A 16,350-nucleotide genomic window follows, 5' to 3' on the forward strand; every position below is an offset into this window, starting at 1 on the left:
ATACCGCGTTTTGGGGTTCCAGCAACCATATCCTCTGACAGAGGACCACACTTTGTTTCAAAAATAGTGCAACAAACCACCCACCATTTAGGTATAGATTGGCAACTTCACACCCCATATCGCCCTCAGTCGAGTGGCCAAGTGGAGAAAATGAACCACTTAATCAAACAGCAAATTGTAAAGTTGGGACAAGAAGCAAACTCGCCATGGCCTCAGTCTCTCCCTTTAGCCCTTTTGCGTATACGGACAAGACCGAGGGCGAGGGAAGGACTGAGCCCTTTTGAAATTCTGTATGGACGCCCCTATGGAATACAAAAGGGGACATCAATGCAAATTGGGGATGAAATTATGACTTCCTATATGGTGGCATTGAGCAAGCAGCTCAATAAAACTGGAAAACATGTAACTGGGACCCGAGGAAGGGGCCTGGATGGGCCTGTACATGATATCCAACCTGGAGATTATGTATATGTAAAGTCTCTTGCAGAAAAAACCTTGAAACCACAGTGGGAAGGACCATACCAAGTACTCCTCACCTCCTTCACAGCAGTCAAAATTAAAGAACAGAATGCCTGGATTCATCATACCCGTGTGAAGAAGTCGCCACAAAAGCTTTGGACATCAGAAATTCAAGGGCCGTTAAAGCTCAAGCTAAAAAGATAGGATGTGGGTTAAATTTAATATGATTCTGATAATTTCACAGGTGATAGACACAGCGGCCTGGCGAGAGAACTGGTATGTTCAGGCGATTCAAAACATCACCAAAATTTTAAATAAGACAGATTGTTGGATCTGTACCCAAATGCCAAGACATTCTGGTTATGAGATACCGTTAATAGGCATCCCACTGCCAGTTCCCCTGACGAACCGCCAAGACGGCTCCTTTTGGGGAAATACAATCTGGAGCACAGACCCTCAGGTTAAGTGGGGACGAGAATTAAAAATCACTGTCAAAGAGACCAGCACACTGGGGGATAACTGCCTGGTAAGTTCGGGAAAAGGACTGTTCGTGGGAGAACACCCAAATTGTAACCGAAGTCATACATTAAATATGACAGGTAGAGATTTGGGATTTTTGAAATTGAACTATACCGGTCTCCCGACCCCACGAGGGACAGGGTGGTATTGGTTGTGCGGCACAATGGCTCGTAAAGTCTTGCCCATAGGATGGCGAGGAGCATGCACTCTGGGAGGTCTGGTCCCCAATATTACTATCATTGACGGGTCAACACGACCCCCCATAAGGAAAAAACGGAACATTGTAAATAACCCCCTCATAAACAGACCAACGAGTTTCCACAGTTTTGCGCGATGGTTCATTCCGTTTTTAGGGGTTAGTGAGTTGGAAAAGGCAATAATAAACATCTCAGCTATAATAGAAACAGTGGAAAATAGGACAGTTGATGCTCTCCTGGCACTTCAGAAGGAAGTTACTGACTTATCAAAAATAGTGTCACAGAATCGTATGGCTTTAGATTTGCTATTAGCCTTCCAAGGGGGGGTATGCACTGTGATCAATGTAGATTGTTGCATGTATGCAGATCAAAGCGGGCGAATTACAGAGGACCTCCAAGAAATTAGGAAACAAGTAAATATTCTACATAAAGTGACACAAGATAACACTTCTTGGGGCTTTTCTGAATTATGGGAGAAATTGACATCCTGGTTGCCCAATCTAACATGGTTAAAACAATTATTTGTAATGATCATTGTGATTGTCTTTCTACTTTTAATTATTGGTATAGCTATCCGTTGTGGATTTTGGTGGCTTAAGGGAACTGGAAATTCCTATAGTGAATGGAAGAGAAATCAACTGCGACAAAAATTAGAATCTAATCAATACTTCGAGTCTGAGTAAAAGAATTTACTAATTTCTTTGAAAAGGGGGGACTGAGAGAGAAGAGGTTAAGAGACAGAGTAAAGTTTAATGATTATTATGATAGTCTGCTTAGCTGTTTAGGGTAATGATAGTCTGCTTGGCCGTTTAGGGTAAAGTTTTAACGATTATAATAGTCTGCTTAGCTGTTTGCCAGATCTTACATGGTTTGTTTGGGTGTTGTGATAAGGTATACAGGAGTAAAGAGCCTTATGACCTTATAAGTCCAGCTTTATGACCACATAAGTCAAAAGAACAATTACAACCTTGCAAGAACAAGCTAAAGCCAGTTCTGCGGTTTGGACAAAAACCAGGACGCTACTGAGCCTGCGCCAGATGTGGGGGTAACTAGCAAGACTCGCCTGCCTTCATCCTCAGGACCCCTGACGACCACCACCAGGGGACACTGCGCAAACTCAGTCGAGAAAAAAATATGGAAATAGCTCGCAGAACTAATTTTAATATGAAGCGGGGATAGGTAATGCATATGTATAGGCGCATTACAACACATTATGAATATGTAATGAGATGCCTTATAAAAACAGAGCAAGTTTTCGTGTCAGGCGCACACGGTTTTGGCAGGACTAACCCACCCACACCCACCCCCCGTCCCCGTGCTGCCCAGCGCTGAATAAACATACCTACTTTACAATCTTACAGATTGTGGAGTCTGCTTTCCACGCGTCAGTCTCAGAACAAATCTGAATACTTAAGGAATTAAAACAGATGAGTCGGCCAAAGGAAAATTTAAACATACTTACTTTAACAATGCCAAGGTGTTATTACTAAAGTGCAAGCACTTTGACAGCGGGTATCTTACGAGTGCTGTGCAAAGTGACACAGAAAAGCCTCAAGAAAAATCTACTAGAGTTTGGGTCAATACACTAAATCCCAGCATAATGGTTCAAGGGTAAGGGCACTTTAAAACAGAGTGTGTCCTGAATCACGTTAGGAAGAAGACAAAGAACATATCCTGCTGGGAAGATCATTCATGATTAGGAAAACTCGATCAGGCTACTATAAATTTGTCCCGGGTTAGAAAAGGCCAAGAATCTTTCAAAGGACACTACAAAAAAATAACATTTAAGACAAAAGGCAGTGTAGCAGCAAACGGAATTAAAAGGAGTCCTAGAAAGTAAATCTTTCAGTAATAAGCAAGCAAGGCTAATAACAATCTAGGGCATAGAAAAGATTAGCTCAGCACCAGGATGCACAACAGATAGGAGAGCAAATTAGTTCCCTCTTACCAAAATGTAAATGGAGGGGGGGGGGGGGGGGGAGGAATTCAGTACTTGGTGTTTCTCTTTATTTTTCCTGCATCTAATTTTTAACTGTTAAGAGAAATAACAGAAAAGCTTTATTTTTGCTAATGCCAGGCAACCAGAATCTGGAATTTAAATTAATCCTTTACACACTGCCATCAGGGGATCATTTCTACCAGATCCAACAAGGATACAAGGGATAGGACAAGAGGAAACAGCTTCAGGTTGCCCCAGGGGAGGTTTAGATTGGACATTAGGAAAAAATTCTTCACTGAAAGGGTTGTCAAGGACTGGAACCAGCTGCCCAGGGAAGTTTCAGGGTGGCCTCACCATCCCTGGAGGCATTTCAAAGATGTGTAGATGTGGTGCTCAGGGACACAGTTTAGTGATGGACTTGGCAGTGTCAGGTTAATGGCTGGACTCAATGATCTTAAAGGACTTTTCCAACCTAAATGATTCTATGATTCTATGCTGTTCAAAACGACCTACAGTCTTCCTTCAAAAAAGAGGGGGTATACTGCTGTTTCAATTGTACTGGTTATCGGGTAATCCAGCCTCACAGCACTCTTTAAATTAAAGTTTACAAGCACCGAGATATTCCCCAGTGACTGCACTTTAGCTAGTTTGATATTAAGCTATACATTTTTCTTACCGTGATTAGCAGCATATCTCAAGCTATGTTTGAACATATTCTTAGGTGAATGGGAGATACTACCAGCTTTTCATTAGACAGAACACATGAGTATTTTAAAAAGCCAAGCTCTAACAGAATACACAGCACAAGCATGTGTTTCTGCCAAGATATTTTCTATTAAGCAAATCAAATGCATATGTTCGTTCTCTCCCTCTTCTGTCCATACTTAAAATCCAGGCAAATTTGCAGAACAGCGCAAAGAGCAAGGTGTTAGAACTTACAGAGAAGTCCCACAACCGCTCTCGCACACGCAAAGCTACGTGCTTACCTTTGCACTCCCATTTGTTACACAACACACTTTGGTGCCTGGGAATTTGATTGATTTAGATTCGCCCTGACAGAAGGAAGCCTTTTTTTTTAACCGTTTGACCTTGTTTCACTTCTAACTGGAAGATCAGTCCTGCCAGGAAGAGAGGTGAAACCTCATGACAGCTAGAGGGTGAATAATCTCTCTTCAAACTTTAAAACTCTGCGTATGAAGTTTCCTTTACAATTTGTACTCCACCGGGCTATTAAAGATGTACGAAAAGCACAGCAAGAAATCAAGCCGCCCGTCAGTACAGAAGGTGCCAGCAGCTCCTCCTCGTTTCGCGAAAATCCAGCCCTCACACTGAGGCTGCGGGACCAAATCCTGTGCAGCTGGAAGTGGCAGCGAGCCCTGGCCCCGGGGAAGGGCAGCTCAGCACCCTGCAAGGACGAGGCGCATCGCTCCGCTCCCCGCCACCCCGGGATGCCACACAGCCCCGACGCCGGGCAGCGGCAGCAGCACGGGCTCGCTGACGGTAACGGCGACCCTCCTGCCTCCCCCGAACGCGTAACGAGAGGCGAAAGCACCGTCCGGGCCGGCGGGCAAAGCACCTGGAGCCGCATCTCCCACCCCGGCAGGCCCGCCACCCGCCGGGACGCCACCCCCCTCGCACCCAGACGGGGGGCGAGCCCCGGGAAGGGACATGTCGCACCGGGACGTCGCGCAGCCCCGCCGAGCGCCGAGGCCGGCCGGGGCTGGCAGCGACCGTCTCCTCGGGACCTGATGCTGCCGTCGAACGGCCGGATCCCGTCGCCCACCGTGCAACGGATCGAGCATCCGCACGGCCGAGGGACCAGGCACGCGTCTCTGCGGGGACGGGAGCTGGGGGGCAAACCCACAAAGCTAGCACAGCTCGTCGCGACAGGAAAATACTTTATACACCTGGAAAAACCGTTTACGATGACCTTTAGTCACACTTAATCCTCACTGGGTCTTACGAGCCTCGTCCCCATTTAAAGGCACAGCGGTCTTAACTTTCACTCAAGTGTTCATGTACAGTTCAAGTCATTTCTGTTTGGTCCCATTAACCAACTGGTTCTCCTTGAGCTTACCTTATGCCCCAGCTTGACCCATGGCGTCTGTTCCCCCTCCCGAGGCCGTGTGCTGCCAAGTGCCTGCAACACGCTCTGTCCTCCGGACCCTCTCCCGTGCTTCGCTGCAGACACATCTTTTCTCTACGTCGCCACTTAAGGCGCAGAGCTGCCTTCTGCTTGTTATAAATTGAGACCACAACGGATCATAATCCAATTAAAATTGTATTAATTATAGCAAGTAGAATATGAGCAAAAACAGCGCTGGACGGCAGGGGAGTCTGCGCTCCACCAACTGCCGCCCTGAGCAGTTTAAACAGTCCTTTTTTATACTTTTTACTTTCGTGTTTATGAAGTAGTGGAGGTGTTAACCCCTTACTCATATATCTTTATAGGGGGTTGTCTGTCTTGTTTCTGTCTGGCGGTTATCTTCTCTTTTACAAGCAGCATCCTGGATGTAGTGGAGGTGTTAACCCCTTACTCATATATCTTTATATGGGGTCGTCTGTCTTGTTTCTGTCTGGCGGTTATCTTCTCTTTTACAAGCAGCATCCTGGACATCTGGCAGTTATCTTATTTTTCACAAGAGGCATCCTGGATATCTGGCGCCTAGTCTTTACATTATGCTTAACATAAATCTTAATAAACAATATCCTAGTCCATAGTTTCTTACAATCCCCCCTTTTTCTTTTTATCCTATTATTGTTTATTAGACGCTACTTTCATTCTTGGCACTGCAAATAAACCTTTTTCCACAATCCCAACATTTATCATAACACTCACAAGGTAATACGTCACAATTACAATAGGCGTAGTTGGGTAATACATATAATAATAACATACAAAACCAAAACTTAAAAATAACACTTTTTCTTAACACGTTCTTTTTTTTTTTTTTTTTTTTTTTTTTTAATGCGTCACTATCATGGCTAGACTATAGGGATTTCGCATGCGCGGTCTTTCCAGATTTTTCCAGCACATTCTGTGGGGCTTTAAAATCGCGCATGCGCATGTTCAAAGGTATACACGGACCATTCGCATGATCAACAATGGCTACTGCGTGCCCAGATGAAGTCCCAAACCCCTTTCCCGAGCTTACCACTCCGGTAAGTCTGTTAATGGTAACATTTATGGCACTATGGCCAAATGACAGGTCCCAGTTTTCAATGTAAGGTTTTCTCACCACCAGACCACCACGTCACCTGCCAGAGAAGAAGGGTCTAGAGTGGACATTTCGCCCTCTGAACATTCTGTAAGGTGAGTGTTCTCAAAACGTTTAACCTATATGGTTCATTAGAAAGAAGATCAAAATTTTTTTTTTTTTTTTTTTTTTTTTTTTCCTGTTGCTGTTTAGGCAGAGGGTGCGTTTTTCAGTTGTCTCACGTCAAGAACTTATGGCGGAGGTGAAAAAGTATAAAAGGCGTTTCCATATCCTCGTCTTTGCGTTCCTGGCGCTTGTTTTTATTGCTATTCTATTTTTTTTTTTACTCAGCTTACATTGTTATCTGAATTGTTAAGAGTCAATTGTTTCCAAATTCTTGTTGGCTATTAAAATGTTATTTTGTGTGTACATTTTGTCATACTACTCGCATTTGTTTAACGCCATCGGGTGAAACCATAATAGCAAATTGCATATTAGTTATAACGTGTTGAATTAATCTTATAAAACATGGAACAGCACATGGCAAAAACAATAAGGTGGCTAATCCACATAACAAATAAAATAGGATTCGTTTTACCCAGGGGCTCCCGAGAAGCCAGGAAAACAAGTCAATATTCGTCTTTCCAAGTTCAGACGGGAACATGGGCTAACTTCCCTGTCTCTGATGTGATTTGTTTAACTACCTCACCATTGTCATCAATTTTCAAACAACAATTGGAAACATTTACTTTACCACAAACACCTCTTTCTTTGGCTAGCAGGTAGTCCAGAACCATCCTGTGTTGATAAATTGCATTTAACATCAAAAGCTTTAGCTGTTTGATTAGTAATAATTTCCAAGACAGCCTGTAGATGAATGATATGATTCAGATTGTAGATAGGTTCTCGAGCGCCGTTAATAAGTTCATTAGGATTCCAAGTTGCAGGTTTATAATACTGTATGATACGTTGTGGTGTCCATTCATTTAATAAATATTGGTACCCCCTCAATTCTTGGGAGTCTGGAAAAATCAACTTGCCACTGTTGCCCTGGCTAATTTTCAAACACATTTCACATCGCTGAGTCACCTGTTTTATTACAGTATACAAGTTCTGCCCTATCAATTTCTGATTTAGACTTTTATATAAATTATCAGCTCCCCAATGCATCTTATTATGTTCTATTACGGCTGTGGTCCATATTAAATTGGATGGTACCACTATACGACCATCCCTCAAATAAGTTAGAATAATTTGGCTCCTGATCTGTACTTACAGTTTGGATTTTACCGTCTGATATTAAGGATAATTCCTCTTTTCCTACCTCCTCTGCTACTTGTATGGCTTCATGGTCGGCCAGGCGGTTTCCAATTTCCAAATCAGTGCCTTAATGGGCCATCTTATGTTCTTCCTTCCTGGACGACCCTCTTATAACAGAGGGGGCCCTTCCTCACATCAAGGTCTGGCATGGCATATGTCCCCACCGCTCAACGCCTACTGGGTTGCAGCCAGCAGCAGAGCTCAAGATCCTTCTTGGTGGCAAACACAGAGGCCAACCCAGTCTTGCCCTTGATTGTGGTAGGAGGCACTTGACCAGCCTTATTCTTTGTACTTTGTTGTCAATGCAAAGCTTCATCTGCACATCCCATAACAAGTCACAGTCATGGTAAAACACAGATTTACATTAGTAGAACTACTACAGAGTGTATTTTATTTTAGTTTTTTTTTATGCAGTATTCCCCACAGCCTTGCTGACCAAGGGATATTGTTTTACCTGAACTAGGCAGGCCTCCTGTTTATCATTTTTACTGTAACAGGGAAAGCATTTTTCCCTTTACTTGGAATTTACTTTCAGATATACCTGGTTAAAGATTTCTTTTACTTCAGGGAGGTCTTCTCTTCCACTTTTCTGTTGAATTAAAGATAAGCTCAACATTTTAGTTAATTGATCATTTTTAACTTTTGGATTCATTTCCCCTTCTTTAAACGTCTAGATGTTCTAATAAATCTCTTCCCAACAAAGATTTTGGTGAATTTGGCATTCTTATTTGTTTTCTTAGTTTGTACTTTAAAGGTTTCAGGATATTTTCCTGGCGGCCAGCAGCTCCCACAACTGTAACAAATTCTTTTCACTGAAGTTTAACACCAAATAAGTTGGTTTTGTATTCACCAACTTTTCTACATCACGATTACCTTAGTAAAAATCAACTCGAACCTTTATCCAGTCCTATTCACAACTAACTTTCAAACATCTAAATTTCCTCATCAGAGATTCACCTTTACTCTCCTCAGACCCGCTGCCTGCCCTAGAGGGGCCGTTACCGGTCCTGTTGTGCTGCAAATGCTGCAGCAATCGGGGTGACATTGTCAGGTCCTTCTGCTCAATCGTCAGCAACAGCAACCCCCTCCTCCCCACCATCGGAAGGGTTCGGGGCAGGAGATGCTGTTCCTGCTCTGCAGGTTACACAAGCCTGCCTCTGCTACAGCACTTCTGTTTTAACTCTTTCTTACCCTGAATGCAAATCTGCTCCTTGTTGCTTTAAGTCTGTGTTATTACGTATCAGCCTTCGCAGGCAAATAGCAAACACCCTGCCATGCATCCAGCGTGACTCAGCCGCACCTTCGAGGGGATACGGGGCTTTGTACAAACTCACCCCAATACTTTAACACTTTCACAGGGTTTTTTGACTCTCCACCCCCCCCCCCGGCTTCAGATCTTACATACATTAGCACAAGTTTTTTTATCTTACAACGTGTTTCATTCTGGTTGCTCCATAGAAGGAACCACAACCTCCCCTCTGATCCTTTTCCATTGCTAATATTAAGGGATCTTGTGGAGCTAGGTTAATACCACACTCTTTTGCCACTCTGGGTGATTCCTCAGAGTGAAAAACATACCAGCATACATTACTTCATCCCATTTTTCCTCTCGCCTTAAAAATAACATTAATTTTAGCAAAACATTATAATTCAGTGTGCCGTTTAAGGGCCATTTTCTCTGTCCCCTAACTTATACAGGGGCCACCACTGATTGCAGTACTTAGCCAAAGTTCTCTTATTCACGCTTCCCCCAGCTGCCCCCCCCATTTCCTTCCAGTGACCTTTCTTACTATTATCTCAATCGCTATCCCAGCCACAGAGACTCTAATTTCACTTACAGCTCTCTCTCTTATCCCAAGGCGTCCAAACCTTACAGTCAGGGCATTCAATTTCTTGTCGCCACCATACATATAATAATTCTTTACACCATATACACTTTAAAACATACAGAGGTTCACATTCACCCCTTGGATGTTCAAGACAATAACCACATACCAACATTTGTAATATACTGAATACAGAAATGTTCTCACATTTCCAGCATAAATGAGTATAACAATTATTAATAACCTTGTAATTATTAATTAAAAGGCCACTTTTCTCCACATTCCAGCTTACACTCACAGAACACACTTATCACTTACAGAATTACTACTTACAAAATGCAACACACAGGTATCTTTCTACAGCAACACCAAGAGCTCACTATTATTATAAAAAATATAGCCAAAATCACAGTAACAATTAGGGTACTGCTTCTCTAATCCGCTGAATTACTATAGTTCTCAGGTCCTGCATATGAGTTCTATGCGCCGGATCCTGATTATCCCAATTAGGTCTTTGGAGTGGCCATTTAATATCTGCTTGGGGTCCCTGGGTTTCCTCGGTAGTAAATAATTGACAAAGGATAGATTGCATCTTATCCCAAGTATAAAGGTTTGGTCCCAGAAATTGATCTAATCTTTCTGCCACTCCGAGTGGGTCCTCAATTAAGTTTCCCATCTCGGTCCTTTTAAAATCTCGTAGGTCAGCCGAATTTAGAGGCACAGAAATATATCCGATCACAGGTTGAGGTCCCCCCCCATGGGCTTTTCTCTTAGGGGGTATATTTGAGCTGCCCCTTTTTGACTTCTAGTTACGCGTCTAGGAAGAGGGGGAGACCCTTGTTCCGACTCTGGTGGGGGAATGGGCGCTCTGGGGACCTCTGCAGGAGCAGGAGGAGGAATGTAAGGAGGGGGGGTTAGAAGGGTTTCGTCTAACTCTCCCTTCTTTTTCTTTTGTTTAGTTTTTTTATTTTATTCAGCGGGTAAAGTCTAGCTCCCGGTTTTTTAGCCACACCTCCACATATTGACTCTCCTCCGGGTTAAGGGGTTTTTTTATTATTAACCCAGAGGTTTAATTGCTGTCTTACCCAATCTTCTTCTGACCCATAGACTGGCCAAAAGACATTTTTAGAAATCCTCTTCCCTCCCCATATCTTAGTACAATATTCTATCACTTTCTGCTTATCTTTCCCTAGGGTTCCAGGGAAATATCTCCAATTGTCCAAGATATATGCCAGAGGGGTATTCTTAGGTACAGTGGGTACCCTTCCCATGGGAGTCGAAGGCTTGCTGCCCTTCGCCCCCATCTTCTGGAATATCCACAAACATACACTCACTCGCTCCCCTTGTTCCTGGCCCAGTCCCTCGCGGGAGATGGGAAACGCAGTACTTAAGAGTCCACACTCGCTTGGTTCAGTATATCGAACCTCTCACTCGTTATATTCCAGGAAACCCAATCCCGCCTGAACGGCAAACCTTGCGAACAAATTCGCAATATACTTACGCGTCCTGCGTCTTCGTCCGGACTCCCGTGCACAGAATTTTTATGGGATTTTACCGGTTTCTCCTTTGCTCATTATTCTAGAATTTAGGTTCGTCGGTAAGGTTGGAGTAAGCTGTTGGTCGCGGGGCCGCGAAATGTCGCGGGGTGCCTCCCCGGAGGACCAAAGCCCACTGTTCCTTATCCGAGTCACGGCACCAGGAATTGTTATAAATTGAGACCACAACGGATCATAATCCAATTAAAATTGTATTAATTATAGCAAGTAGAATATGAGCAAAAACAGCGCTGGACGGCAGGGGAGTCTGCGCTCCACCAACTGCCGCCCTGAGCAGTTTAAACAGTCCTTTTTTATACTTTTTACTTTCGTGTTTATGAAGTAGTGGAGGTGTTAACCCCTTACTCATATATCTTTATAGGGGGTTGTCTGTCTTGTTTCTGTCTGGCGGTTATCTTCTCTTTTACAAGCAGCATCCTGGATGTAGTGGAGGTGTTAACCCCTTACTCATATATCTTTATATGGGGTCGTCTGTCTTGTTTCTGTCTGGCGGTTATCTTCTCTTTTACAAGCAGCATCCTGGATGTAGTGGAGGTGTTAACCCCTTACTCATATATCTTTATATGGGGTCGTCTGTCTTGTTTCTGTCTGGCGGTTATCTTCTCTTTTACAAGCAGCATCCTGGACATCTGGCAGTTATCTTATTTTTCACAAGAGGCATCCTGGATATCTGGCGCCTAGTCTTTACATTATGCTTAACATAAATCTTAATAAACAATATCCTAGTCCATAGTTTCTTACATGCTGACCACCGATGTGCAAGCCGTCGGTCCGCAGTGCCTCCCGGGGCGCCGGGGGCTGCCTGCGGCGCGGCGCGGGGCCGGGGGCGGCTCTGCGGGGGCTGCCTGCGGCTGAGGCGGAGCCGCGAGTGCGGAGCCGCAGCGCAGCCCCCGGGCTCGCCCCCTGCGGAGGGCTGCCCGCTCCCTTCCCTGCGCGCTCCCCGGCGCTCGCCGCCTCGCTCCGGCCTCTCCCGGAAAAGGGGTCCGGTCTCCGGCTGGCAAACGCCTGCCCCGAGCCGGGCACGGCCAGCGCCGCCGTCGCAGGAGCGTGCCGGGGCGAGGGGCGGCGGCGAAACGTCTCGAACCTCGGCAGCGACAGCCCCGACCGCGCGGAGACCCGGCAGCGAGCCCGGGCCCCCCGCGGGAGGCGGCTCCGGCTGACCGGCACCTTCACGCCGCACTCGCGGCCTCTGCCGCGGCCGTTCCCGTCCTCCGCAACCGCTCGGGGGGCGCCCGTCACCCGCAGCTCCCCCGGCTCGCCCGCGCCGCTCCCGCAGCCGCCCCCGGGCAGGGCGGGGGGGGACGGCGGAGCCCTCCCCGGCTGCCGTGCGGGGTCTGCGGCCCGGGCACAGCGGCCCCGCCGGCGCACCCCGCAGCGAGCGCACCGCGGCGCGGGGGGGCGGGGGGCGGCCACCGGGTTCCAGCCGCCGGCTGTCCCCGAGGGAGGGGCGGGCGGGGTCGCTCCAGCCCGCGGCACCGCCTGCCGGACCGCCCGCCGGCCGGGAGGGGTGGCACCCCGCCCCGGGTGGCCCCCCGCCCCCCGAGCCGCCCCCCTCTCGCAGCCCGGGCTGCTGCCGAGCTCCTCTGCCGAGAGCCCGAGGGAGATCGCTGCCCCCCGGGCCCCGGTGCCCACTCGGGGCTGGAAAAGCGCAGCCCCCTGCAGCGTGCTTACAGGCACCGGGGGCTGGGGGCTGCCTCTGCCTGCCTGTGCGGGTATGCACACCGCATAACCTAGCGCTGACCCGAACTGCATGCACACGTGTGTGCGGTGGGCATGCCCGCTCGGCACGCGTGTGCCCACTGGAACACACTTCCTTGGCCGCAGCCGGGGCGGGGGCTGCAGCAGCCTCCCCTCTCTCCTGGGCTGGTACTGTAATAAGTAACTAAAGGTAATTTGCTGATCGACCAAGGCAAGCAAGAGGAACGAACCCGTTGTGGTGGTCTTAAGAACTTCCTGTTTAACAAGAAGAGACATGTCCACAATGTGATCTTGCTACACCAAACATGGGAACGTCCTGTCTGGCAAGAAACCACCACAACAGAAGCAGCAGAGGGGCTACTGAGGGTGTCAGAAGTGACCTCGGGGAAGACAAGAAGAGCTGCTCAGCTTGCTTGAATTTGCGCGCCGTTGGTGGAGCAGGAGACTCCCCAGCCGCCCAGCGCTGTTTTGCTTACTTGTCGCTTGCTTTAATAAATCACATTTTCTAATTGGCCAGTCTCTGTCATTTCATTGGACAGCTAAACTATAACAATTTTGGTGCTGTGACTCGGATAAAGGCAATCTGCCCTGAGGTCCGTGGCAGGGGAGTCGCCCCACTGGATAAGCGGCCCTTGTCGGGGTGCTTCTACGCCAAATCCTTTACCGACGAACCTCAAATGTGACAGTGAGCAAATAAAACCGGTTACCCCGTAACCTCTGTGCACGAAGCCCGAATGAAGACGCAGGACGCGTGAGTATAGGCCGGTTAACCGTTCGGTTGGGGTTGGGTATCCTGAAGCGGGCTTGTGTGAGACGCCCAGGGAGGGCGAAGTGAGTGCAGACCCTCAGTAGTGCGCTTTCCAGACCCCGCGGGGGGCTGCGCCACGAACCAGGGGAAGCGAGTGCGTGAGTGAAAGAAGGCGCCTCGGAAGACGGGACAGAGGAAAAGCAAAGCCCTGTGATCCCATGGGTGGTTCTGGGGTCCAGATTAGGCTCCCACAGATACCACCGGAGAGTCTGCTAGGACTAATGATAAAATTTTGGGATGCGTACCCTTCTAGGCAGGGTAAGAGTAAAGTAAGATTGATACACTACTGTATGGAAGTTTGGGGTGGGAAACAAATTAGGGGCGACCACCTCTACTGACCGGTCTTCGGGGCATCTGAAGACTGGATATGCCAGGCTTTGAATATATATGTGAATTCAAAAGACCCCTTTTGCCTGGAGGAAAGTGAGTATGCTTCCTTATGGGTAGGGTCTGAAACTAGGGCCCTTTTGTTCCCGTTAAAAGAAAACAAAGGGGGGGAAAGAAGAAGAAGAATAGAAGTGAGGATGAGATCCCTACCTCTCCCCCTCCGTATATACCTCCACCGCCCTCCCCCCCCCCAGCCCTTACCACCTCCCTCACTCCCCTCCCGCTGCTATCTAGACCCTGTGAAAGTGTTAGGGTATTGGGGTGAGTTTGTACAAAGCCCCGTAGCCCCTCGAAGGGGCGGCTGAGTCCTGCGGGACGCATGGCAGGGTGTTTGCTGTTTGCCTGCGAAGGCATGGTATGTAAGAACGCAGACTTAAAGCAACAAGGAGCAGATTTGCATTCAGGGTAAGAAAGAGTTAAAACAGAAGTGCTGTAGCAGAGGCAGGCTTGTGTAACCTGCAGAGCAGGAAGAGCATCTCCTGCCCCGAACCCTTCCGATGGTGGGGAGGAGGGGGTTGCTGTTGCTGAGGATTGAGCAGAAGGACCTGACAATGTCACCCCGATTGCTGCAGCATTTGCAGCACAACAGGACCGGTAACGGCCCCTCTAGGGCAGGCAGCGGGTCTGAGGAGAGTAAAGGTGAATCTCTGATGGGGAAATCTAGATGTTGGAAAGTTGGTTGTGAATAGGACTGGATAAAGGTTCGAGTTCATTTTTACCAAGGTAATCGTGATGTAGAAAAGTTGATAGAAGGAACAGAGGACGTGTACAGAAGGTAAGAGAAGAAGAGCTGGGTCGTGCTGAACTGGTAGAGGAGATGAAGCAGAGACCGAGGAGGAATATCAGGCAGAGGTGAATGAGCATATTGTAGGGCAAGTGGACACTGGAAGCGAGATTGCCCTGAGCTAAAGAACCAGCAAGGGGTTCTGGTGAACTAGGGACTAGGAAAACTGAGGTGGAATTTTTAGTGAATACAAACCCAACTTATTTGGTGTTAAACTTCAGTGAAAATAATTTGTTACAGTTGTGGGAGCTGCTGGCCACCAGGAAAACATCCTGAAACCTTTAAAGTACAAACTAAGAAAACAAGTAAGAATGCCAAATTCACCAAAATCTTTAAGTGGAAAAGAGGACCTCCCTGAAGTAAAAGAAATCTTTAACCAGGTATATCTGGAAATAAATTCCAGGTAAGGAAAAAATGCTTTACCTGTTCCAGTAAAAATGATAGGGGAAGGCCTGCCTAGTTCAGGTAAAACAATATCCCTTGGTCAGCAGGGCTATGGGGGATATTGGCAGAAAAACTGAAATAAAATACACTCTGTAGCAGTTCTACTAATGTAAATCTGTGTGTTTTACCATCACAGTGACTTGTTAGGGGATGTGCAGATGAAACTCTGCAGCAGCAGAGGAGGTAGGAAAGGAGGAATCATCCTTAATACCAGATGGTAAAATCCAAACTGTAAGTACAGATCAGGAGCCAAACTATTCTAATGATTCTCGATTACCTGCTAGCCAAAGAAGGAAGTGTTTGTGGTAAATGAAATGTTTCCAATTGTTACTTGAAAATTGATGGCAATGGTGAGGTAGTTAAACAAATCACATCAGAGACAGGGAAGTTAGCCCATGTTCACATCCGAACTTGGAAAGACTGGAATATTGACTTGTTTTCCTGGCTTCTTGGGAGCCCCTGGGTAAAACAAATCCTATTTTATTTGTTATGTGGATTAGCCACCTTATTGTTTTTGCCATGTGCTGTTCCATGTTTTGTAAGATTAATTCAACGCGTTATAACTAACATGCAATTTGCTACTATGATTTCACCCAATGGCATTAAACAAATTTGAGTAGTACGCCAAAATGTACAGTCAACAATACAGATTATATAGTTAACACAATAACAATTTAATAGCAAACAGGAATCTGGGAATAAGTAACTATTAACAATTCATACAACAATGTAGGCCGATTAAGAATACACATAGAATAGCAAAGAAAACAACCATCAGGAACGCACAGACGGGGATGTGGTAACGTCTTTTATACTTTTCCACCTCCACCATAAGTTCTTGACGTGTGACAGTAGAAAAACGCACCCTGTGCCTAAACAACGAGAAAAAAAAAAGGGGTTTGATTCCCCTTTATAATGAACCATACAGGTTAGACGTTTAAAAAACACTCACCTTACGGGATGTTCAGAGGGGGAAATGCGCACTCCAGACCCTTCCTCCCTGGCAGGTGACGTGGCGGTCTGATGGTGAGAAAACATTGCATTGAAAGCAAGGACCTGTCATTTGGCCATAGTGCCATAAATGTCACCATTAACAAACTTACCGGAGTGGTAAGCTCGGGAAATGGGTCCAGGACTTCATCTGGACACTCAGCAGCCATCTTTTATCGTGTATGCCTTTGAACATGCGCATGCGCAATTTTAAACCCCACAGAAT

At 46.6% G+C, this 16,350-nt stretch overlaps 1 long non-coding RNA gene across 1 annotated transcript; it reads right to left on the reverse strand.

The window, feature by feature from the left end:
• Positions 1-6,683: 6,683 nt before the first annotated feature.
• LOC308057389 lies at positions 6,684-11,314 on the reverse strand. Its single transcript, XR_013925247.1, has 2 exons — positions 10,959-11,314; positions 6,684-7,178 (listed from the first exon to the last, which is right to left on the reverse strand). It is a non-coding gene; the product is annotated as an uncharacterized lncRNA (long non-coding RNA).
• Between the last annotated feature and the right edge of the window lie 5,036 nt (positions 11,315-16,350).

This window comes from Falco punctatus (genome assembly GCF_963210335.1).
Source record: "Falco punctatus genome assembly, contig: scaffold_28, whole genome shotgun sequence".
NCBI lineage: Eukaryota > Metazoa > Chordata > Aves > Falconiformes > Falconidae > Falco > Falco punctatus.